Source organism: Mixophyes fleayi, chromosome 9 (assembly GCF_038048845.1).
Source record: "Mixophyes fleayi isolate aMixFle1 chromosome 9, aMixFle1.hap1, whole genome shotgun sequence".
NCBI lineage: Eukaryota > Metazoa > Chordata > Amphibia > Anura > Limnodynastidae > Mixophyes > Mixophyes fleayi.
Genome location: NC_134410.1, coordinates 26847386 through 26872688, shown reverse-complemented (window position 1 = coordinate 26872688; position 25303 = coordinate 26847386). Strand labels below are relative to the sequence as shown.

Sequence of the window (25303 nt, the reverse complement as noted above, 5' to 3'; positions counted from 1 at the left end):
ACCCGATGACGGGCAGGAGACGACGTGTAAGAGCTCCCCCTGCTGGCGGCTAGACGAGTCATATATATATATATATGTGTGAGTATAGCAGAGCTGTAACTAATTACATGTCAGACACCCTTCATCGGCCAGGAAAGGCGAACCAGGTACATTCCAGCTCTGCTCCATTTTCGTTCTACAGTTTATATGAATGAAACTAGGAGAAACATGGTTGTCAGTCACTGAGTGCAGAGGGGTGGTTGTATCGCAGTGAAATCATATTTTACTTTTGCTTTTCACAGTTGTTCTCCATCAGCATCTGACCTGAGCTGGGTTAATTATCTGGAGCTGTTCTTAATATCAGGTATTCTTAAAATCTATGTGGGATTGTTGTTTCAACCTATCAAACACATGGACAGCACACACACTCCATCTGTTCACACAGCAGGGCCTGTGTTCTACCTACACTTTGCACTTTGATGTGGGGAAGTATGGCTGCCATCAGAAGTTGTGGGGCCCAGTACAAATGAAACAGGCAGGGCCCCACCTCCTCCTCCTCCCTGACCCTTCCCAGGCCCTTTGGATATAGCAGTCTACAGCAAACGCCCCCCTCCACCACCACCTAGTACTGAAGTGCACTACATGTCCCTTAGCCCTCCCCACATGCCCCTTACAAGCTGTTCAAACCTCTCTCGTGCCCATTACGTACACCTCAGACCCCCTGACGCACCATTTTCAGATCTCCCCAGATGCCTCCCAGAACTCCACACATGCCCCTTACAAGCTGTTTAAACCACCCGCATGCCCATTACATACCCCACCATCTCAGATGCCCCCCAGAACTCCACACATGCCCCTTACATGCTGCTCAGACCTCCTGACTCAACATCACCATCCACTGTCACTGACTATCCTGGTGAGATGATGGTGGGAAGATGTGAGTGTGACATCACGACAAACTATATGTAAATCAGAAGTAGTTCATGGCTGGGACCATCCGCACCTGCAGCCCCCCTTGTCAGTCCGGGCCTATTACATATGTACCCTCTGTACTCCACTGATGGCGGCCCTGTGCGGGAGAACTACAAGTTGTTGGCATACCCCATCATTACACTGCTCGGAGAGTAGTCCAAAGTATGTGAAGAGTGTATTTCTCACTACAAAAAAAAAGAAGGAAAAGATAATGGTGATCAGGAGGTGTGGTTATAGTTAAAAGGATGTATGTACCAAAATGAATTGGTCTCAATACCATAATAAATAAGATAATACAGTACCAATTTAAATCACTCCGTGTCAGTGATTCACTACATCCATCACATGTTCAGAAAATCAAGACAGTTGGGAGGTTTGTCATCTTGATAACAAAAGGGGGGCAGCATGGCAGGAACGGAGTTGAGGTTTCAGTGCCATAATTAAACATAACAAATTAATTTAGCATGCCCTGTTACTATAGTGTGATAATGTCATACTTGCCAACTCTCCCGGAATGTCTGGGAGACTCCCAAAATTCGGGTAGGTCTCCCGGGAGAGCAAGCAAGTATCCCGCAAACGGCAACTTGCGGTCAAAATGACGCAATTTGAGGTGAATCGCGTAATTTTGGCCCCGCCCCTGAAACAAAATGCCTTTTTTTGTTGCGGTGGCGGGGCCAAAATGCCACAATTCACCGCGCCGCGCCCCTCCCGCCCTCCAACCGCGCCTCCCTCCCCGGGATCTCCCGGAATGAAGTTTTAAAAGGTTGGCAAGTATGGATAATGTTTCATACTTACTCTATTGCTTTCCTGTTAGAATAAATGTCCACTAATGGTGGAGCTGCATTGATTGCCCATTATTCAGAGAGTTTGCGGAAAACCCCTTTAGTGGATTGGGCAACAGTGTTTTTGTTTTGTTTTTTATAGAAAACTTAATAATCTACATGTGTGGATGACTATCCAATATCATGAAATGTATATGGCCAAATCAATCAATAATCATAATGCATGTGCCTCAATTGTATATTGATGCTATTGTGTAGACGGAATTGTCTGTTTTAAAACAAACATTGACGCAATCGTGGCCATGTTTACATAGACTGCCTGGTTTCAACAGCCGCAGTGTCTACAAGACGCCACAAGGTGTCGCTAGTAAATAAAGCATGGCAGCAGCTCTGATTCCTGGCTGCTCAGCAGACCCTTTTATGCTGGTAACAGACTATTTTCTGGAAATCGATCACAGATGTGACAGTCACAGTGCTGCAATGGCTGACACACTTTATATTTATTGTGGAAATCCCAAATTGGCCAGCCGCTGATCTCTGCTACCTGATGCTCTGCGACAAATGTTCAGTGGTGGTAGATCCATGGCACAATTAGTCAGAACTGGTGCATTGAGCTGCAGAGATCATCATCATCATCATTTATTTATATAGCGCCACTAATTCCGCAGCGCTGTACAGAGAACTCATTCACATCAGAGATAAGAGCAAAAACTAGAGAATAGAATATGAAACGTATAGTTACTGATAAAGATAAAAAAAAAAAAAAAGCTGAATATCAAACCCGATTGTCCAGCACATTTTATATTCCCATGTCCTTCACAGTTCCTCGGTCAGCACAACAACCCCTGCTCACCACAGCCCTATTATGGCTTTGTATTATTATTACTACCTTTTATTTATATAGCGCAACTAATTCCGCAGCGCTGTACAGAGAACTCATTCACATCAGTCCCTGCCCCATTGCAGTCTTAATTCCCTAACATACACACACAGACTAATAGCAGCCAATTAACCTACTAGTACGTTTTTGGAGTGTGGGAGGAAACGGGACAATAGGAAACCCACGCAAACACGGGGAGAACATACAAACTCCACACAGATAAGGCCATGGTCAGGAATTGAACTCATGACCCCAGTGCTGTGAGGCAGAAGTGCTAACCACTGAGCCACAGTGCTGCCCCACAATTCTTACCAAACAATGGTCAGAAGGGGTAGTAAGTGGTGTGTACTATTCTCATGCCTACCAGCTCACATTGTTCACCTGTGCACGGAGCTCCACACTGCTGGGACAAACACTGCACAGATAGATTCTACTAGCAGAAAACAACCCTAGCGCTGTCATTTGTGACATCTGTATGGTTGCATGTTCTATAGTGAACTCTGATTTGATATTATACAGGAGATGCATCCTTAGGGCTAGATTTACTAAGCTGCGGGTTTGAAAAAGTGGGGCTGTTGCCTATAGCAACCAATCAGTTGCTAGCTTTCATTTATTTAGTGCTTTCTACAAAATGACAGCTAGAATCTGATTGGTTGCTATAGGCAACATCCCCACTTTTTCAAACCCGCAGCTTAGTAAATCTAGACCTTAGTCTTGTTACCAATTAAAGCGCATAGTTGCTGCTCCCTAGAATGTCTATCAGCACCTGAGGGAGGCAGCAGCTTTGTGGAGTCTGGGATTTAGTACTGTCTGATCATTGGGTTATAATATAATGGCATCATAGGGCTGTGGTGGGATGGGGTTGTTATGCTGAACGTGGAACTGTATATGAAAGACGGGAGCATACAGTATGCTGGACAATTGTGTTTTATTTTCACAATACATTTAACCTTTCATTTTTTCGTCATACAACAAATGCTAATTAGTCACTTTTATGGTACAATGTCAAGTATTAACTTTTTAACAGCACGGTGTGCTAAATATATCCTTTTGGCTGTAGTGCGCTGCGTAGACTACACAAACAAACACATTGCTTTTAAAGTGTCATTGCAGAATGGCTTTGTGCCGTAAACAAGATGCAAGATCACTGTGGTTGATTTAATTATTCCCACTTTGAGAGTATACCGCCTTCCAGTACTGTTGCTGAGAAGCCGCGTAGGACCACATATCATAGGAATCATCACACACATCATAGGTAGTTTGATTTTTCTGCTGAGTGGCTGCAGTTTTGTGAGACTGGGATGGGCAGGATCCATGTAGGACAGTTTTAGGGAACTCAACAAAAAAAAAATGTAAAAACAGCTGCAAGCAGCAATCCTGTATTGTGCCGGGCCCTGGGAATGAAAGGGCCGACTCCTTTCTCACGATCCACCCTTGATGGCCATTCTGTCTCTGATAGTAAACAAAGTTTTGTGGTCTACAGAAGACGCCAAACTTTCGTCCTAACCACCGAAAGGAGTTAGAAATAAGCTACAGACTGACACTTCCTCATTTACCAGGATGAGAACCTGTGATGTGGAAAATCATGTGCTGGGTGGAATCATTATGAGGAGAATAAGGAGTTAAACCGCAGCAAAGTTGTCGGCTGCTGTCTTTAGCAAAACCACTTACAACATCACTGACAACTGTCATGATTATGGACTAATCAGGAATTAGGAGAACAATATATTCATGTGGTCAGGAATCCTGCCAAAGATATGAGCTGTTATATACATAATCTGTCAAATGACGGTGTTCCAGTAAACAAATTGACCCTAGTCTCTCTGTGTGTGTGTGAATTTAGACTGTAAGCCCCAATGGGGCAGGGACTGATGTGAGTGAGTTCTCTGTACAGCGCTGCAGAATTAGTTGCGCTATATAAATAAATGGTGATGATGATGATGATTGTTTCTGCTGTATTAAAGATGGGACAGTCTGACTTTATTGTACCCTTAGCGTGCTGTACATTTGTTTCTTCTAGTTGTTATCCTTTTTATTTGTTTACTCCCTTTTATCTAAAGTTTGCCCTAGTGCCTCTGGAATTAGAGAATCAGCAGCATCATAATGGTATATAAAAGAAAGATGAACGTTGTCCGTGTAGGAACAAACACTCTAGAATCGGCCAGTGTAAGAACTATGTGAGCTAATGACAGTAACATGTTTAAATGGTTAAAGGGTCAGTGAAAGGTAGGATTAATATGATATAATGAAAGTGACATGTTTAATGGGTTAAAGGATCAGTTCATTGAAAGAATAAAATGGTCTAGTCACAGTGACATGTTTAATGAGTTAAAGGATCACGCTCGTAGGAACTCAGTGATTTAATGACAGAGACATGTTTAATGGGTTAATAATTAGCCTCATGTAGGAACACAGAAATCTAATCACAGAGACATGTTTAATGGGTTAAAGGGACATATCGTATAGGAATAAAGTGATCAAATGAAAGTGACATGTTTAATGAGTTAAAGGGTCAGTACCGTCTGGGAAAAGAGCAATCTAATGACCGTGGCATGTTTCATGTTTAATAGATCAAAGAGTCATACAATACAGACACACCCGCTCCCTACAACACCCTGCAGTCGCGCTGAGCTACCCCTACTGCTGGCAGGTCCCTGTGTTTTGCAGCATCAGGCGAGGAAGGTAAATTTGTGCTGTGGTCTAGGAGATGTTGAGCTGCAGTAATGGGATTATCCTAATTAGCTCTGATTCCTGAACAGGCTAATCTGCTGCAGAGACACAGACCTTGGTTGCGAGGCAGGGTAAACCCTGATTGGCTACAGAGGACCCCTTGGTATCCAATCACAATCCAGTAATCAGCCACACGTACACCTGGAGGGATGTACACTGGCCAATTACAGCACGACTACAGTGAGAAAAGAGATGTGATTGGATGCAGAATTTCTGTAGTGATAGAGATAAGTTCAGTGGGAGAACTCTCAACAAACACATACAAATACTATATACATTATATATGTAAACACGCAATATAGGAAAGGAATAACAAGGCATCATCTTCAACAAACAGCTATTAATCAAATTAACATGTATTCCCAGAGCAGAAAATATTGCCATTAAGGCACAATTCCTTCCCAGCAATGTTTGTTTTCCCCAGTTGCTGATACTTGTGACCACAGTGCCTGGTAGTGAAGGGGTTACTGCCAGCTCTGTATCGGCAGAGGCACTGCGCCCGGCTCTGTCTGCCGAGTCCCAGAAGGATACAGCCAGGTCACTGGTATACATAATAAATACACAGGCATTTCTGTTCCATAAAGGAGACCATTAAATGTGTCACTGTCATTTGGTTACATTGTTTTTTCATGGAACGAAGGTTTTAACCCAAAACACATGTCACTGTTTATATCCTGAAGTTCCTACACGAGACTGGCTTTTTAAACATGTCACTTTCATCCGATCATATAGTTCTGGGACTGACGCATTTATTTCTGCATGGGACTGAACCTTTAGCCTATGTCAATGTCACAGCCAGTAGATCAAACCAACATTTGCAGGTTGATGGATACTATAGAAAATGTGCATGATGGAATCAGTAAAAACATCACATCAAAGTCCAACCACCTACTACTTTATCACAGTCCCTTCATCATATTTGCCAACTCTCCCGGAATGTCCAGGAGACTCCCAAATTCTGGGTAGGTCTCCTGGGAGACTAGGGCAACTTCCCGCATCTGCCCACTTCCTAGTGAAGTGAGCAGGATTTGAGGCGCCATGATGCTATTCTCAGGGAATGGCGTTATTACGTCACGGAGTGGGACAAAAATGATGTGATTTACCAAGCCCTGTCCCTTCACTCCCGGTGGAGAACATCAAAAAGGTGATAAATACGCCCTTCAATTTTTAAAACTTTTCTATTTTTTTCCTCAAATGCTCCATGATGTAGCCTCACTTATATCTTAAATTAATCCTGAGAGTGAGCGGATGTCGGCATTATACTTATTACATATGTCACCGTGACCAGTGTATTTAGGCACAATATCACAAAAAGAGGATTTTTTTAGTCACCATAAAATCCATTATTCTTAGTCCAGTGAAGGACACTGCGACACTGCGACAATGGGGTATAGTAGCTTGTCCTGTAGTAAGGGGCACTTCAATATGAAAGTGTTGAGAGGACAGTTCCACCGCTACTATGCCCCTCTGAGTTTTTTTGATAACAAAGCCCAAAAGAGAAGGGCTAACAAGGTAAAAAAAATTGTAAAAGGTGTAGACAGACGACCACTTACTGGCACTACAGATCGGCTGAAGCACCATGACATGCCACCCACGAAGCACTAACAGCCCTTTTCGAATGAGTTTCAAACCCACCGGCACTGGCCTAGCTGATTGAACTTAAACCAACCAAATAGTCAAAATGATCCAATGAGCAAGAGACAGCCAGAGGCTGGTCAACCCCGCTTTTGCGCACCATACAGAACAAGCAAACCGTGATCTTGCAAACCAAAGTGGTATGGTCCACAAAGCACTGAAGAGCCTGGACCACATCCAGAAGCAGCAAAGACGCACCAGATGACTAAGACCGAGGAGAAAAGGTGGGAATGACAACTTGAAAATGCAACACCATTTTAGGTACAAAAGAGAGCTTAGAAAAACTGCCCACTCAGAATGAAACACCATGAAGGGGGGGATTACAGCGCCCCCAACTCAGACACTTGACAAACAGAAGAGATAGCAAGTAAGAATACTACCTTTCAGGTGACATAACGGAGATTCACTGACTCCAATGGCTAAAAAGGCTCTCCGCTAAGAGCCCGGAGCATCAAATTAAGATACCATTGCTCCATAGGGTGCACAGAGGGGGGCTGCGCATGTAGAACCTGCATCTTCAAGGAAGATAGACAAAGACCTTTGTTGAGACCCGTCTGAAGGAAGGAGAGCAAATGAGAAAGGTTAAAAAGGGGAAATGTGAAAACTCTGACACTCGCAACATAGAATATATGCCTTCCACACCTGGCAGTAATTTGCAGAAGAAGACTGTTTTCTACCTTTATCATGGTCTGAAAAACCTTCTGTTAGAACCCACAGACCCGAAGAATCAGGGTCTCTGTTGTCCTGCCATCAAGGCCAGTTGACCTAAAGAGTGGCAACGAAAGGGCCTTGGACAAGAAGATCAAGACAAAGAGGCAGCTGGAAGGGTGGGACTAGGGCTACCCCAAGGATGTCGGAGTACCACATCCGGTGCTCAATCCAGAGCCAACAGAATGGGGTCACCCCTTCCCATTTCAGTTTGAATCATGTGAACATGTCGTTCTGGCCAGGACATGACCTGCGCCATCTCCTTCGCGGCCATGCCCCATGGCGCTGTGGGTTGTCCATACAAGCGCCCTGTAGATTGCACATTGATTGGCTGCAGTGCCTCCCAGGAATCACAGAGGCTATGGAACCAAATAGCACCCTTTGACCACACTTCACCCAGACAGTCTGGTGTCCGTAGTGACTGAGGTCCACTCCCACGACTGGAAGGAAAGATGCTTGGTGAGATGCAACCTTGTCAACCACCACATGAGGGACTGGTAAACATTCGTCAACAACTGAATGAAGTGCTTGTCCAGATGAAGGGAGGATTTGGACCACTTGCAGAGAAGCTCCCTCTGAAGTGGCTAGGAATGAAACTGATCGAAAGTTACCACCTTGAAGATGGATACTGTAGTCCCAAACAGCTTCATGTAACAGAGGAGGGACACCTCCCGCCTGGCCAGGAGGGACCTGGTCTTGGATAGAACCAAGAGAACCTTGTCCTCTGGAAGGAACATCCGCTTACACACTGTGTTGAGGATGAGGCCAAGAAACGCATCCTATGTGCTGGACTTAAGGAAGACTTGGGCAGGCTGAGGATCCAGCCATGTGCTTCAAGAAATGTCTTCGTCAGCTGAATGTGTTGTATAAGGACAGAATGCGATGAAGCCCTCAACAACAGATCATCTAGATAAGGCTCAATAGTGACATCCTGAGAATGCAGGAGACCTGCCATTAGGGCCATAACCTTTGAAAAAACCCATGGGGCAATAGCTAGGCTAAAATGCAAAGGTGGGAACTGGTAATGTGCCTTGCGGACCACAAAGCGAAGAAGACATTGATGCCCCTCGCAGATGGGAATGTGGAGGTAAGCATCGTTTATGTCTAGAGAAGCGAGGAAGTCTCCTAGTTCCATGCCCGTGAAAATGAACCACAGTGATTCCATCCTGAAGTCTAGAACCCAAACCTCTTTGTTTAGGGGTTTGAGATACAAGATTGGACAAACGACTTGAACTGACTTCGAAACTAAAAAGAGGTTGGAGTAAAACCCCAAACTTTTTTCAAGAGGTGGAAATGTAATAATCACACCCAAAACCTGACGTTTTTGGATATTATTATTATTATTATCATTTATTTGTTAGGCGCCACAAGATTTCCGCAGCGCCGTACACCGTACAAACAATAGACTATACAGGGTGAAACAGTACAGAACAATAAACAAAATTGCCAATACTTCAGAAACTCCAGGCAGGCTAATGCAATAAAGACGGAGCAGAAGAACAGGTATGGAGACAGGAGGGAAGAGGGCCCTGCTCATGCGAGCTTACATCCTAAGGGAGGATAGCCTCTCGGAGCGCCCTGAACCTGAGATTGCAGGACAGCAGACCCATGGGGAAAAATCTGAGAAGATAGAAATGCACAAGATCGATAACTTAACCCCAAGTGACAACCCCTTGAACCCAGGCATCCGAAGATGAGGCCCATCATTGATCCTGTGCCCTACCACAATACCATGGGAATATGTCTCGTCATGCAGAAACCGTCTCCGCAGGCTTGGGATTCCACAGGCTGGCAGACCTCCGGCCCCAACGGAAACCTCCGCTGGAGAAAGTGGACTACCCCCTTGTGGGGGCCGCGCTTGAACTACCTTAAGAGACAAAAGGTCCGAAACCTGGGTTGTTTAGGTTTAGTATGGCTGACAGACAGAAAAGAGCTCTCACCACTCTGGTCACCTGAAAGATCTGATCTAGCTGTGGACCGATAAACCTGTATCCCATCAAAAGGTAAAGACTCTAGTGTACGTTTAGAGTCAGCATCTGCCGAACAAGAGTGGAGCCACAAGTAACGCCTGGCCACTATAATGAGCAAAGAAAACTTGGACGCAACGCAAAGATGCTTGACCTAAAAAGTCTGACGCCTCTCGAATGTGTTCAACTAACAGAAGCAAGTCAGCCTGCGGACGATTTTCTTGCAAACTCTTAGCCAAATGTTTTGCCCATGCCTGAATAGCCTTGTTCACCCAGACAGTAGACATACCCGATCTAAACAGGCTGCCAGCCACCACATTAGCTGAACAAAGCAGAAAATCACATTTTGTATAAATAGCGTCCCGGAGTGAAGCGCTACCTCGCACAGGGATAGCGGTGATTCTGGTTCGGGCAACCGTTGATCTTGGAACTCACGCATTTCACACAGGACATCTGATTGTCTGTTTTACAGAGAGGAGGTCAGGTGAGAGGTCCCTAAATCTCCTATACTATATATTTTCTATCTCTCTCATTTCTACATTCCCTGATGTAACATTTCCCTTGACTGACAAGTACATGTGTGATCTTCCCCATATACATCTCTTTCCAGGAACACGGGAATGTAGTCCAGGACATTGTAGCAAAAATAGAGGGACGTGAAACCACCAACTCCTCCACATTCCCATGGATCCGAGGTGCGGCTGGGTCTCTGTTTATGGGGCCATCAGCTGTGAGTGATAGAACAACTTAGTGAATATGAATCCCAATGTCTGCCAGTTGTGAGCTCTCTCAAATTTAATGACAGTGGGTAGTTATCTATTTTATCTTCTAATTATAACATATCATCCTCCTGTTTTCTCTCCAGATTAGTATTGTAAAGCCTACGCTCCTGTCTGTGTCAGTGTCAGCCTCTACGACTGACAATTCTACTCCTTAAATAAACTCAAAAGAATGACTTTATTTCATATAAAAGCGTCTAGCTGGTCTTTAAAATATTTATTTGTTTATTTGTTTTTCTTCCACGTATGCTGAGAGGTGATTCTGTATTCTAAATCCCATGTCACTGTCCAGGCTTATATATTGTCATCTATCTGCATAGACTATGCACAGACAGTTCTCAGAAGGGCTATGCAGGCTGTCAGACCCTGACTATAGCCAGGAAGTAAGGGGAGAAGGAGAGAGGAATGCAGCTGCTCAATCCACACATACTTCTGTACTAAGCAGTACAGCGGATATACTGTAGGGTGTACACTGGTGGTGGGCGATTGATACCATAGCTTGTCACGGGACCCACCTACATATATGGAGCCATCTGGTGGGTTTCTAAGATCATTTACTTTCATTCCTAAAGTTAACAACTGTCTAAATTTGTTGCCAGAAAAGGTTAATCTCTGGAAGCATCCCTATATATATATATATATATATATATATATATATATATATATATATATATTTATTTTTAACAAAACTAAGTGTGCATTATGATATCTCCTATTCATTATAATAGATGCAATGAAATTATATTCAGACGTCGGCAAGTATGCATTTCAAACGCGTACAATATAATATACAGTACCAGATTCATCTGGGTGTCATTGACACGTTCGATAGAAATACTGGGTATATGTTATACAAACGGAGGTGATTAATTGGAGGTCACACAGATCTGACACTTGCTTGTCATTTCTTTTTGTAAAAAAAAAAAAAAGTTTCTGAGATTTCAACGCCAGCTTTCATTGTCAATTAGCTGAGAAATAACCTTGTAAGCATCCAACAGTGCCTACACTGGGTTCTAGTTCTGTTACAGCTGTGTAACGCTAAGAAATTGGTTCTGTGATGTAATATGAAGTGTCACCTCACAACATAACAATACTGTCTGCTGTGCTACTGGCATAAACCTCTACCAGGAGCTGTGTGCTTCAATAGCCTCCTGTCTGTAGCATCTTGCTATGATTTATATAGAGAAATCCCTTTCTCATTCAACACAGCCTCAATTATCTATAGTTCTGACAAGTTCCATATACTGAGTAGATATGTAGCACATAGAATATTACTGCACTCTCAGTATGCATACACCATGCTACACGCATGTTATGTTCATACTGGAACTAAGAGGGGAGGGGCATTTCAGCCCAAATAATTGGGGGTATGCGCTATGACGAATAAATATAGGCCTGCCTAGAAATTCTATTCAAATGTTTGCAACGATATAACTGGCTAATGTAATAGTCACTTCCTTTTTTGTGCTTCGTAAGAGATTTAATCCGCTTTACTCCCCTCTCACTCATCAGATCAGTATGCAGTAATCTCTGCCAGTGATTGCCCAGATTATCCCCATTGATGCCAAAGACTGCTAGTTGATACTCTCCTAGTATCCCAGCTAACACCAGCTTGAAGACAGCTTGTCAAAAGGGAAATGGGTGCATTAGATGTTCTATAAATCTTCCTTAAAGGAGAGCTATGAAATGAGTGTGCTGTGTGTGGTTTTCATTGAAAATGATGTAGATGGCCCTACTGTACATTTTATTGGTTATCAGAAGATTGCGGTCGCTAATACCCAGCAAAGCAAGTTCAGTGTATGGAACTGGTTTGTAACTCCTATTTGTTGTTTAATCATCTGTTGATGGGCAAGCATTCTGTTGGCATGGAAACACTTTCTGTCTGTGGCGGATTACAACGGGGATGGCTAGGGAAGCTACCTGAGACAAAGGGCTCTGTGCATGCTGTGAGGTGTCTCACATGTCAAAAGAAACAGCACAATCAGAGGCAGAGATGATCGGAGACCAGCAAGTTCAACAGTAACCATCATACAAGTAAAACACCCCGCTTTGCAGCCCTATATACACCATTTTTTACAACATGGGCCTGAGTCATAAAGGAAAGTAAGGCAAAAAAAAGGAGTAAATGTTCTCAGGGACAAACTGCAAGTCCCAGCATACCTTTCCAGCAATAAGCTGCTATATATTGGCAAAGCATGCTGGGACTTGTAGTTTCACAACACCTGGAGTGTCACAGGTTAGCCAACACTGTCCTAGATCAGCTTTAAATTTCAGTGTAACAATAAAGCCATCAAGTATTTGTGTTTTACATGAAAAAACAGCCAGTATTTATCTTATGTGCAAAATAATAAACTAATTTGCACCCCTTGCATTGTAATATGGTTTGTCCCTGAGAACATTTACTCCTTTTTTTTGCCTTACTTTCCTTTATGACTCAGGCCCATGTTGTAAAAAATGTCTATACTCATCTATTTGCATTTAGTTTGAGCTGTTAGTACATTACACAGTGCCTGGAAATGAAGAGCTCTCCCCACTGACCTGTTCTCTGACTGACACCAAACTCTTCCCACGTCTGACCTGGTGTGGAATCCACGGGGAGGTGTGTGAGCTCTCAGACAGCTACTTTCTCATAGCTCCGTCAGCCAGGGACAGTTCTATCCTCTCTCTCTTCATCAGTAGGTTTGCAGCTATGGCGCACAATGTAATGGCCACTGTGGGACTTATCAGCCGCAAAGCGAAAGATCTCCCAGTTATATCTTATAATAAAGCATCCCTGTATTTGCCGTGAATCCATCCATATAATATTTCCTTTGGCCATGTTTGGTACTCAGAGCCACAGTACTTAGTTTCTGTCGCAGAATTGCAACATATATAATGTTTTATTACATACACCACAGCTCTGCTCACAATCAGAGCAGTGTGCTGATACGCTCCGCACTTTGGCGGTCGAGGAGGACTTTGGCGCACAGAGGCTGAGAGAGCGCCGTGCACATGCTACTTGGTAATGATTAATCTCCTTACCAGGCAAGCCAGCCTTTGTTCCTCCTCCGGACACATTCCCACCGGACGACCGTGCAATAGACAGGATTCAAATATGGAAGAAAAAGTGTGCTCCGTTTTTTCCTCCATATTTCGACATTGTAAAGCGCTACTGAGTATGATGGCGCTATATAAATAAATGTTGATGATGATGGTAGGGAAGTGTCTACTTACCAAGAATATGTCCAGGATAAACCAGTGTATACAGCAATTCCAGCCAGTACCGCGTGATTGGCTTTAAAAGTCCCGCCACTGATTTATTGTACAGTCTGAGTATACCTGTATTCCTGTAATATAACAGAAAAGGTTCATTCATCATCCATTTATTTCCAAATCGTGACCTGAGGCAGAGAAACGCCCAGGTCTAGGTAATAGCACGTCACTCACTACTAGTACAACATATTCAATGCGCTACTGCAACTAGACCCAGGATTGTCACACAATAGAAAATGTGTATGCTATGTGTTCATGACTGACTGACAGTGATAGTGATTGTACAATGTATACATATGTTAGTAGTTACCATCCCTCTACAGGGGGTCTTCCACTTTTGGACAATCCTTTCTTTTTTTAGTAGCGCCCCCCCCCCCCCCCCCCCCTGCATGTACCCATGATGCTACCTGTTTGCAGTGCTCTCCTCCAGACAACTAATGACTGAACAGGACCCGCAGCCGGTCCAATTCGATGGCTCCTTAGTTATTTATCTTGTGTACATAGCACTGTACTATGATGCTCCAGCGCTAGTAGCCAAAAAATAAAAAAAGTAAAAGATAGATAAAAAAATAGAAAACGTTTTTTTGGTGCCCCGTAAACGGCATCGGCCTAATTTTCAACCAATTTGCAACCAGTCAGATTCTAGCTGTCATTTAAATAGTGCATTCTACAAAATGACAGCTAGAATCTGCAACATCTTAACTTTTTCAAACCCGCAGCTTAGTAAATATACCCCCGTCTTTTGCCCCTAAATTTAATTGAAGAGGAAGAAAAACATAAAGCATTAAAAAATGTCACACAAGTGGGACTGTTATGCATTCCCCATAATGTGTTTTCGTAACCACTGAAAAGTAAGACTGTATGACACATGTGCCGATTAAAGTTAAAGCACTGAATAAACATCACATGTTGTGTAGCCCCTTGTATAATTGGGAGGTGGGGTGTAGGTGGTTTAGAACAGGCCCCTAGTTCTCACCCTGGTTTTCTCCAGTTAGCTCAGACCTCAGGCTCTGTGAAGTTGAAATGTAAAAGGTCCCTCGCAGATGAAAGTTTAATAACCAGTCTGCACCTACACGGTCTTCTCTATTCCCTGTTCCCTCTCTCTCTCTCTCCAGGTGGACATCATTCTCTACAGGTACCTGGTCTTTGTGCTTTGACACGGCTGTCCAGGCACTTACTGAAAGTACTCTGCTCATGTCACATGCAGCCCTGACTTCCCCAACGTAATAACACCATCGCCTCCCACTATATCAGCACACTCATCTCCTGAAATAATCTGTACCGCTGAAATTATTCTTATAATCTGATTGGCTACAGGCTAAACTAGCCCAGTCCGGACATCCAGTAGATGAAGATTGATAACAAAAAGGTGCTTTAAACCTAGTCAAATATACTTTTAAAAACACATGAAAATTGTTTTAAAATTGCATAGATGTGAATTCAAGTTTAGGACAAGAATCGTATGGTTTAGGAGTAGTGCTGGTTATATAACTAGGTGGGTATTGAGGTTAATGTCTTTTTAAAAAACAAATCGAAACAATAATTTAATTTTGATCTTAATATCACTTGATCATGCCATTTTTTAAACAAGGAGTGAAAGTCAATTTCTTTGATATTTAGAAAGCTGAAATCAGGCCTTTGCAACTTTTCCATTCACGCTCCATTAAAAGGGAGCCTAATGGAGGAATCCTTGTTGTGATAGACACTGGACCGATGTCACGTATGCCAGTTTAATAAAATGACCGTAAGTGGAACCAACAATATAATCATACACCAGGGGCAAACACAGGATTTGTAGAGGGGGGTTTCCACACCACGCCGCCAGTGGGCGTGACCAGCATGCATGGGGGCGTGGCTATAATTTTAGACAGTGCTTGGCTGCTCTCCAACTCTTCCTATCCTCATAATATAGATGGGCAATGCTGCGTGCACTACTGTTAGGTGAACGCAGCTCTCCCTTTTCAAGCAGAGCCGTGTGAAGCGGGAGCAGGGTCCAGCCACCTCAATTATACAGTGTCCCAGGCTTGGAGGGGGTTTTCCAGGCACTAGGAATGCCCCCCCCCTCCTTAGTTTGCCTATTTACACAGTGGATGAAGTGGGGTGTATACATTAGTACCACCACTTCTCCTGCTGCCTATCTTGTAAAACTATCACGTTCCTTTCCCATTACATTTTCCATACCGCCAATTCTACATTTCCATTTCAACCACTGATCATACGTATCTATTCACATAATGTATTTTATTTAATACCAAACGAAAACCTGTGATGTATTATATATATCCATCTATAATGGAAACACACACAGTAGCTTTCTGCGCAGTACTGTACTAGGTCTATTACATGAATGAACGCTGAGAGCATCTTGTTGTCTTGTGGTTACTGGATCTTTATCGTACCGATGCCCGGTGCATCTGCTGCACAGAAAGGGGATTTTTCATGATGCTAAAAAAAATCTAAAAAAAACACGAGGCACATGGTGTAAAAGGGCTATGATGCCACCGCATAACATTCTCACCCAAACCTCAAGTGTGAGTCAATTTCCTTCTGACAGCATGATGTAATGATCAGTATGAGAGAGGTGAGTGCAGAGGGGTAACAGTCAAATAGCAGAGCGAGAGGCCTATTTATAAAGCGTCTTCCTGTTGCAGCGAGAAGTGTCAATTTTAAACAGCGGTGCTCAAAAAATACTCATTTGACTGCATTTATCAAAAAATATAAAAGCACATAAGCACCATTATATATAATATATAACTTGTATAATGTTATTTTCTAAAATGAATAAACATTGTTTTGCTCTTTTTTTCGAAGTAATTAAAAAAAATATATTAATACTGTATTATAAAAAAGGCAACCTGCAATACAAGCTCTCCCATGCACACTTAGCGCTAGTGGGGTGGTCACCTCATTAATATACTGACAAATAGGCTCCCTAGTCATTAACTGGAATCAGGATCAAACTCTAGGTTATACATACTTGCCTACTTTCTCCTTGCTTTTTCAGGGAGACGGGGCGGGAGGGAGCAGGGCGCGGCAAATCACGTCATTTAGGCCCCGCCCCGTGACAGAAATGCCGTTTTGTCGCAAAATTCACTGCGAATCGCGTCGTTTTGGGGTGCGGGATGCAGAAGATTTGCCAGCTCTCCCGGGAGTCCGTGAGACTGACCCGAATTTCGGGAGTCTCCTGGACATTCCGGGAGAGTTGGCAATTATGAGGTTATAGCCTCAGCGTTGCAGACCCACAGGAGGATCTAGCTTATAACCTCAGCAAGGCAGGATCTCTGGATCCAGAACCTCAACACAGCAGAACTAATTATAATTAGGAACCCCTGAATGAGAACCTTCACCAAGCAGACATAAACAGAACCCCTGACAGACAGTACTAGTCACTGACAGGTGGGAACCTCCACCCTACATGGACAAGGTGCCCTGCACATGGAGGGGTAGTGATAAGTATGTTATATCCATGCGCAGTGAAGAGCTGAACACGGGAACGTCAAACAACCGAGCATCAGCTATGAGTGCGCCCCAGAGGAGGGTCCATTCACCCCATCACTCAGGGAGGACCCTCAGACATATACAAGCAAAATGAGATGTTACAGGTAAAACCCCTTTAATGTGGGACGTGATTGAAAATCGGGGGGGGGGGGGGGGGGTGGTATTGTTATATTTCTGATTGATTTTAATGTATGTGTTTGAAGTATTTATTATTATTATTTTAAGCTGCAATTTTTAAAAAAAATATTTCCATTAGAAATGGAAATCCCAGCGCTGTCTGATCCTGTCCTGATAATAATGTCCAGTCAGGAGATCTCTCTATATTAGATATAGAGGCCCAGCGCTGTCTGATCCTGTCCTGATAATAATGACCAGTCAGGAGATCTCTCTATATTAGATATAGAAACCCAGCACTGTCTGATCCTGTCCTGATAATAATGTCATGTTGGATACTCTCTATATTAGTCTTGCTGTATATAATTTAGTGAATTACAGGTGTGTACGAGGGACCCAGCCCACTGTAAAATGCACCTTTGGTTAAACTATGACTCATGCGGTATAAGAAAGCAGATTACATCAGGGTCAGTTAGCAGCATGGGAACTGTATCAGCAGAAGTATGATGTCATCGTCCTTGCTTACATGGTGACTAAGCCATTCTGTGTCTGTGGGAGGGAATCTGAATAGATGCTTCAGCCAGTAGCAGCTGAATTTTCATTGACAATGACTTCGGAGACCAATCCCTTGCAAGCATTGGGCTCTTTTTCAGCTGAAACCTTGACAACACATGGGTGGGCTGGACTTGTGAGGGAGCTGGCTGTACCTCCTGTAATGAATGAAGGGTTAATAGAGGCTGTAGGCTCCCACGCGCCTGTGTTCTGCCTTAGAATTCCTTCCTGTTATGGTTCTACCTTAGCAACACGCAGGGTGGACGCTGGCCAGGCAGGTGCACCTAGTACTGATGTGCCAGCACGTGACTGGGAGCCCTGTGAGAGCCTGGCACACTCTAGAGAATGTCACTGATTCACAAACTCTCACTTTCCCTAGAAACGTAGCTGCTAATATAGGAACACATGAGGTCATTTACAAAAGTGCAAAACGTGCGGAGCTCAGAGCTTTTTTTATTAGCTTTTCTATTTGGCAATTGCACCTATTTCTCCTGCGCCTTCATAGGTTAATGCACGGCCAGCTTTGGCACTACGTGGGTGCCAGGGTGTAGGGGGCACCCAAAAAATACTGAATGGATGATATAATGTCACTTAATGTCTTGTGATTGTCACCTGTCTGCCTTCCACAATGGCCACTGACATGGAGCTGGTAGGTTCTTACCTGTGATGCTGTAGATGCTGTTTGTAAAGGTGCCGGTGGGCATTGCGCAAGGCTATGGTGTCACAGCCCAGTACCACATTCCCAATGTAAGATGCCAACCCAGACCCCACTACACACTATGTAAGGGGGAGTTGGATGTTCCAGGTGGACCCGAAGGGAGGATGCACGCCTAGTGCACCCACAACCCACGCACCTGTCTTGGATTAATCCCACATCCTGGGGCAGCACGGTGGCTCAGTGGTTATCACTTCTGCCTCACAGCACTGGGGTCATGAGTTCAATTTCCGACCATGGCCTTATCTGTGTGGAGTTTGTATGTTCTCCCTGTGTTTGCGTGGGTTTCCTATGGGTGCTCCGGTTTCCTCCCACACTCCAAAAACATACCAATAGGTTAATTGGCTGCTATCAAAATTGACCTTAGTCTCTCTCGGTCTGTGTGTATGTTAGGGAATTTAGACATTTAGACTGTAAGCTCCAATGGGGCAGGGACTGATGTGAGTGAGTCCTCTGTACAGCGCTACGGAGTTAGTGGCGCTATATAAATAAATGATGATGACGATGATCCTGGATTTCAGAGCTGCCCTATAAAGTCAATCTATGGACATTTTTGTGGGTCCAGATGGAAATGTTCATGATGGAAACTATAAACAAGTCCATCCTTCTTACTCTTTAGGTAAAATAATTCTCAGTTTAGCTTCATTTATGCCTTAATTAGTTACATGTCACTTTTCTGTAAAGATTTGTTTGACCTTGGACAAAGTGTGCTTAGAACTGCACTTCTTGGCTTATGTGTAACCGTAAGACGTAATTTTACAGACAAAAGCAAAAGATACAAATATAGGATAAGACCTGGTGTCCGGTATTTCAAAACTGGTGCAAAAATGAAGTCCTGTTGTGTATTGTAAACGTAAAGTGGGTTATTTTTATTACATTGGTGGAAATGCGCCTTAAAATGTGTTTTCCTATATAAAACGCAGGTGCACTAAAGGTCCAGATGAAACCTGGTTTCCACCATTCCTGAGGGATGTGGAAAGAACAAGTCTTTATACCGGGAAAAAAGTGCTCTGCTGATTCTGCTATACAGTCTCATTTAAATAATTACATCATCATCATCATCACCATTTATTTATACAGCGCCACTGATTCCGCAGCGCTGCACAGAGAACTCATTCACATCAGTCCCCGCACCATTGGAGCTTACAGTCTAAATTCCCTAACACACACACACACAGACAGAGAGAGACTAAGGTCAATTTTGATAGCAGCCAATTAATCTACTGGTATGTTTTTTGGAGTGTGGGAGGAAACCAGAGCACCCGGAGAAAACCCACGCAAACACGGGGAGAACATACAAACTCCACACAGATAAGGCCATGGTCGAGAATTCAACTCATGACCCCAGCGCTGTGAGGCAGAAGTGCTAACCACTTAGTCACCATGCTGCCACTAGCGCTTAAATTAAAAATATACAGTAACATTATCCACATTCAGTGAAAACTGCAATTGGGTGTATTATTATTATTGTGTGATTCTGTTTTTCTGAGCAGTTAGTTATTACATGTTCAGTTATGGAACCTGAATATCATGTCTAGCAGATCACCCCCACCCCTCCAACAACATTACATGACCACTGGATATGGACATAGTACTGTACATTATTATTTGCTATGTTTAAGTGTATACTCACATGCAGTGAATCTTAAGGTAAGCACAAGTACGCAGACCTGGTGCTGAGATGTATTGAGGGATGCAAACATTTGTCAGCTAATCTTGGATTTGGTAACAACCATATAAGGAAGTTTCTGGAGAGGCAGGGGAGAAGGTGAGCACTTGCCTGCAGAGTGTTTTATATTGATGTAATGGCCGGGAAGCTCTTGTTATACAGTCTAGTCGTTACATAGGGATTAGCAGTTGTCACCCACACTACACCTGGACGTGACTGTGCACCACAGTGAGCGGAGGCACAATGCCTCAGGGTGCACATTTAGTTCCCAGAGTGCCAATTGGTTAAGCAGATGTTATTTTTTTTTCTTTTAAACTATACATACCTCCTAGCTGTCCCGATTTAGGTGGGACAGTCCTGATTTGACGTCTCTGTCCCGCCATCCCGATTGAGACAGCTTTGTCCCGATTGGTGGGAACGTTGGGAAGTATTGTCTTGTCAGTGTTGCTCTGCATAGCAGAACAGCAGTGAGCGGATGCTGGGCAGAGTAATAAAGGTGTTTGGATGGGAGGAGAGAACGAGGCAGCCTAGCACTTAAAAAATGCTCCTGTAAGGTGAGAGCAGTCGCAGGGGAAATTATGGTTTGCCCAGTCGCTGATGGCCCAGATTTATGGCTGGTTCTGACAGATAGATCTTTATAGGCTCACGGATGACCTCACTTCATCTAGCCAAAAGAAACTTACTGAATATACGGCAATGTGGCTCCACTGGCTTGAATTTAAGGAATCTCTGTTTTACCGTTCCCTGCATAGGCAAACTGGGGGGGTTGTTCCTAGTACCTGGAAACCCCCTCCCAGTCTGGGGTACTGTATGCTTGAGGTGGCTGGACCCTGCCCCGGGACGAGCCACTTTGCAGATTGTGTGCAGATCATTTCTGTCTTCACTGTTCACAGCCATCTCTCCCCAACAAGTATTGAAAGCAGCAAGAACAGGTAGGAGAGAGCAGGACAGTCTGTCAACTGTTCTGACATACTCAATCAGGACTTTGTCCTGATTGTAGGGACAGTTGGAAGGTATGTCCCGCTTCACACGGCTCTGCTAATAAAGGGAGAGCTGTGTGCCCCTAGCAGTAGCGCAGGTAGCATTGTCCGTGTATATGATGGGGATAGGAAGAGTTGGGAAGCAGCCAAGCACTTGGCTTGTCTTGTGGTGTGACATGGAAACCCCTCTCTACAAATCCTGCACTTGCCTGTGCCCTCATGGACTGTGGATAGGCACCTGTTGCCAGGGGACGGTCTGGGTGGGCACTCTGGAGTATGGGCATATACTGTAGTCATATTATAGTCCCAGTATGAAGTATAATTCCGGACCACCACAGTGTTCCTTATACCCACAAGTATTTGTTCCTCCATTTCTGCTGCTCCTCTTCCTAGACCACCTCAGCAGTGTCATTGCTCTGCCTCCACTTAGCAATTGTGCTTCCATATGCAAACACTGGCCCCCACGTGCCATCACTGTGTCCACCAGCAGAGTAAACAGTTACCGCTGCTACTGGCTGGTTATAACCCTCAGAGCCAGCAGGCCGGAATCTGACTCTCTATTCCTTCACTTACTCGGATTGTTGAATCTCTTGGTCCATTAGTAGACTTATGACCATGACTACCTCACAGTGCACACAACGTACTCCTATTTGAAAGAGGGAAGGTTTATGGATCTAGTACCTTTCCTGTTACAGTAACACATTGGACTATTCCTTTTTGGCTACATATACACCCACCCTTCTAGGATCTAACCTAGGAACTCTTTTGTTCCTAAAGCTGGGTACACACTACACAGTTTTCATCCAACAATCGACTAAATCAGCCGACATATGACCGCTCGTTCAAAAGTCGGGTCAGTGTGTGCAGTGACACGATGGTCGAAAGTCTACCCAAATGGACGATTATCACCTCATTTGGTTGGTCGTACCATTTAATATTTTCATTCCAATCTCGTTTCCGTTGTGTAGTGTGTATAAACTTCCGACTGATCCACAACAGTGAGTACGAAATTACAGTCATTGCTCACGACAACATGGCTGTAAAAAGTCGCTAAAGGGACGTCCGCTCTTCCCTTTATCGTCCTAAACAAGGCTAGTGTGTATGCAGTCCATGGACCGAGCGATCAGAACATCGATCGCATGTAAAATCGCTCGGCATAAAAAGTTGGTTGAAATTTCTGTAGTGTGTACCCAGCTTAAGTATTAGGTATTTTCTTTCCATTGTTGTGTTAATGTATCTAACAGCAGGGGAGATTAACATACTGAATTGTGTCTTCTTGGTGATTGATGGCCTACGGATGGAGATCATTTCCCATCTTGTACGTTGTATCTTTAGCTATTGTGCAACTTATTGCATTAGATGCAGTTTTCCCAGTCACCACAATTGTACCCGGCATTCCTAGTAACTAAAGAAGTGTCATAGTCTAATAGGAGTGTAGAAGGTCACCTCTTCTGTATCCCCACACCAAGGCTGGTCATACAAGCTGTGATATTGCAGCTGATCCGATATTGGGCAATTCTCATATCTGTGCCTGAAACAAATGTAATGATACTATAAAGTTGATAGGTTTATATATATATATTTATATAACACATCACAAGAAAGCCACTCACGTTTGTAGATGTTTCTCAAGCCTGGGTGCAGGAACTCCAAAAACATGGATATATGAAATAATATACTCAGGAGGCACTCATAGGACTTCTCAAATGATAGTCAGACTTTTCTTTTATGGCATAAAGACTTTTTAATTTGGAAAAGTCCTGTGAGTGCCTCCTAATAATATAATATATTGTTTTTTTTCATATGTGTGTTTCTGTGTTTATTTGTATGCACTATGAGTGACTATGATGTGTCCTTGTTTCTTCTTGTTGGGTATCTGAAATATTGAACATTTATATTACTAGAATTCAGTTGTTCTTGTGAAATACCTGATTATGCTTTTTCTCCTTTCGTTTTTGCAAGACTTTGATTTTATACTTTTTAGACTTATCAAAAAAGTTTTGGGGTTGATGATTTGAGATGATCACTCTGCCTGCTTACAGACTGGCATCAATAGTCACTTTTAGCTGAGCAATCTGCATATAATAGTATTAAAAAAAATATTGAGGGTTATATTAACAGCAGAATCTCAGGGCAGCCCTTTGGCTGGAGTGTGTAATAGATAAAGGCATTTAGCTTTTTCAGGTGTAGTTTAGAGGGAACATTCGTTGACACTACTATACTTATTACTTACTAATATAATCGTTTATTTCTAAGGTGCCTTTAAGGAGAGTCTGAAGACCATGAACTGAATGGACGAAAACACCCGCAAAGCAGCCAAGGAGAAGGCTGAATCCATCTACGACAGTGGTTCCCAAACTTTTGCAGTTCGCGGCACCCTTAGAGTCTCCATAATTTATTCAAGGCACCCTCCAAAATAATTACAGAGCAGTCCCATTTTATAAGTAGCTGGGTCAAGAAACGTAATAAGTATTTAGGTCAGGACAGAAATACTTATTTAGTTGTATGCAAATATACACATAAATCCAAGGGAAAATAATATTTTTATATATTTTTTCAATTATATTTATGTAAAAGAATAATTTACAGCTAACTCACTCTGTGCCCCTGCATCATCTCCACACACTCCACCCCCTCTGCATCCTCGCTCTGCCCCCTCTGCATCCTCGCTCTGCCCCCTCTGCATCTTTACTCTGCCCCCTCTGCATCTTTACTCTGCCCCCTCTGCATCTTTTCTCTGCCCCCTCTGCATCTTTTCTCTGCCCCCTCTGCATCTTTTCTCTGCCCCCTCTGCATCTTCGCTCTGCCCCCTCTGCATCTTCGCTCTGCATCCTCGCTCTGCCCCCTCTGCATCCTCGATCTACCCCTCTGCATCTTCGCTCTGCATCCTGCCATGGCCAGGAAGAGAGAAAAAAATAAACTTACCTATCCGGCGGCGCCTGGGACCCAGCATCCTCCTCCCTCCTCACTGAATGTTAGGCGTGACAAAGCGAGGAGGGAGGAGGATGCTGGGTCCTGGGCGCCTCCAGATTGGTAAATTGGTAAGTTGTTTTTTTTTTTGTTTTTGTTTTTTTGCTTTTGTTTTTTTTATTGTTTTTTTTTCCCTCTTCCTCTTCCTGTCCACGGAACCCCTGTCCACGGCGCACAGTTTGGGAACCTAGGATCTACGATATGATTGGGTACACCAACTTTATCAAGGAACCCAAAGAGCCGGACAAAGTATTTAATGAGTGGGGAAATACAGGATAGAATGTAGAAGTGTAGAGAACAAACAAGTATAATATATAACAAACAAATACAAATTGCTTGACATATATGCATATAAGATGTTTTAGACTATATACAGGACAAGCATAAGTACAGAACATGCAAGAGGCAAATTACAAGGACATACAGGTTAATGATGATGATGTTGAGGTGTTTTATGTTCCTATCTTTTTTCCAAATAGGGCTCCAAAATGCTAGGATCCAGACAATCGGCAGCTGAACTTCAGACACCAGCAGCGGTAGTGAAAGCTGCAAGAACAGTTAGGAGAGAGCAGAACAGTCTGCCAACTACGCAAAGCATCACAACGGTACACGCAGCGCTGCAATATTTGTTCTGTTGTCGCCATATCCGTATGAATAAAGCATTTTTTTTTATGTCTAAAGATTTTAAAATATTTTTACATATTTTTTTATATTTTCATCTACTTTTTACTATTTTATTTATTTTTTTCCATCAAGTGAAACAGGGCTTTCAGTCTCACTGTACATGTACGAGACAGCTAGACTGCTCGCCCCTGCACGTGTTGGCAGAGCCTGGCTCAGCGAACCTATAAGCTAACCCTTTCATCTCTGGCCCAGTATCGCTCAGTTGCCTTCTGAGATTTTATTGATAAGCTGCAGGGATAACATATTATATACCCCTCTGTGCTTTGGAAAAAGATAAAGTACAGGTACTGGTACGAGCCATGCTGATGTTTGATACTATTACGCATGTATCATTACCATGTTTGCCTCTTCTACATAACAGTTCCGTGATGACTAGTGGTGTTTTGGCAAATACGATCTATCCACCTCTGAGACAGTTTCAGGTGTGGTTTTGTCTG

The 25303-nt window shown here is 43.4% G+C and overlaps 1 long non-coding RNA gene across 1 annotated transcript; it reads left to right on the top strand.

Annotated features, from left to right (window-relative positions):
- Nucleotides 1–2: 2 nt before the first annotated feature.
- On the top strand, nt 3–12122 carry LOC142102317 (uncharacterized). Its single transcript, XR_012679244.1, has 4 exons — nt 3–146; nt 282–343; nt 10264–10383; nt 11945–12122. It is a non-coding gene; the product is annotated as an uncharacterized LOC142102317 (long non-coding RNA).
- The last annotated feature ends 13181 nt before the right edge of the window (nt 12123–25303 follow it).